This window comes from Solanum pennellii, chromosome 4 (assembly GCF_001406875.1).
Source record: "Solanum pennellii chromosome 4, SPENNV200".
Taxonomy (NCBI): domain Eukaryota; kingdom Viridiplantae; phylum Streptophyta; class Magnoliopsida; order Solanales; family Solanaceae; genus Solanum; species Solanum pennellii.
Window position 1 is genome coordinate 59,358,493 of NC_028640.1, and position 1,694 is coordinate 59,360,186.

Below are 1,694 nucleotides of genomic sequence, written 5' to 3' on the forward strand. Positions count from 1 at the left end.
TTTAGGAAAGTGCCTTTTATATGGGCAAGTCACTTTCCTAAACTTCTTTGCCATTGGCTGGAAGAGTCACACTTTCTGACGCCATCGGGAAGTGTGCACCTACTTTCTGTACCGTCTCCAGCTGGCAATCGACTGGCTCGTCATCATGAGAGCCTGGTACCTCTACTAGGTCCCTGGGTTTGTTTCATCTGCAATACTCAAATAAGAAACTCTATCAGGTCCTTCTGTTGAGTTGAGCAATGTTCTTCCTTGAAGATGGCCTTCTGTTCAAGCTTGTGAATTTTCAGAGAAAATCCAAATTTAATTTGCCAAGTCTTGAATTTGTGTTTGTTGGAAAGAGATAATATAAATTCCCACAAATTCGTTGAAGTCATCCCATTGGCTGAAGGCCTGCTGTTGGAAAAGCTGTGCACCTACCGCATCAGAGATGACAGCTTTTCTGACAGCTGTCTTTTCATCCTTTTCACGTCGCAATCTTGCGGGTACCAGGTCCCTTGCTTGCGGGAACCAGGTCCCTTGCAAACTTCTATATGAGTTCTTGAAAAGGCTTGCTGGCTGACTTCCTTCTTTGGATGAATGAATATAATATGGTGTTTGTCATGTTAAAAGTATCAAACATAAAGAGTTATTATCCGTTGGACAAACACCCTCCTCCATTCTGATTGGTGTAGTACACTGACGCCTTACCAACCTCTGACGTGACAGCTTTACAGCTGTAACCAATTATGTATCTGATGGAGGAAACTCTGTCTGGTACCAGGTCCCTGCATTTGCGAGATACTGAAACATACAATCTCGTTCGCTCTTCTTATTGGTGTAGGATACTGCACTTTTCACCTACCACCTGACATGACAGCTTTTATGACTGTACCCCATTTGTATCTGAACGAGAGCACTCTGCCAGGAACCAGGTCCCTGCATTTGTGAGGATCATCAAAACACCTAGAATATAACAGGTCACACAACTGCAAAATCATATAGAAGTTCATCAATTAGATTTAAGCTTCAGCATGCAGATCCATTTGATTTCAGATATTCTTCAACTAGTGCGGTTACACAGGAGATTTTCCTGAAAATGCCTGGAATTATATCAGAGTTACGAGTATGTTTTCTTTCCATACTTGCAACAAAATTTCTTTTTGAGTTATAATTTTATATGTCACTGCATGATATACATGATGGATGGTATGATTTTACTCCAAACCATATTGTAGTGTCCTTAGCATCATAAGCTTAGACTATTATATTGTATATATCATGTACCAAACTTGTTGAGACGGCCCTGTCCTTTGATCTGTTCTTCATTGCTGAATAATTGATTTGATTTTCATTCTCATACAAAAAATGCATGCAGAAGCAAACAATGGACGAAGATCTGATGTTTGAAATGCTGGAAAACAACTTGAAGTTAATATGGGATCTTTGTTTGTTGGATGGATCTTCAAGCTGACCATGTTTTTTGCCCCTTCAGTCTTCACTTTTATCATTTTTCTTTCAGTTTTGTTGGTAACATTGGATGACTTACTTGGAGCTGTTAAAGAAGAATAAAGCATCTTACTTGGAGCTTATTATTAAAAACATTTTTCTACTTTTATTCACTTTTATTTGTCAACTTTTTTCGGCCCTACAAAATAATGATCAACATATATAAATGACACTATAAATCATGAAAATGCCAACATTATAATACCTTT

The 1,694-nt window shown here is 38.5% G+C and overlaps 1 pseudogene; it reads left to right on the forward strand.

The window, feature by feature from the left end:
• The window catches only part of LOC107016832, a 10,654-nt pseudogene extending 9,204 nt beyond the window's left edge, over positions 1–1,450 (forward strand).
• Positions 1,451–1,694: the final 244 nt, after the last annotated feature.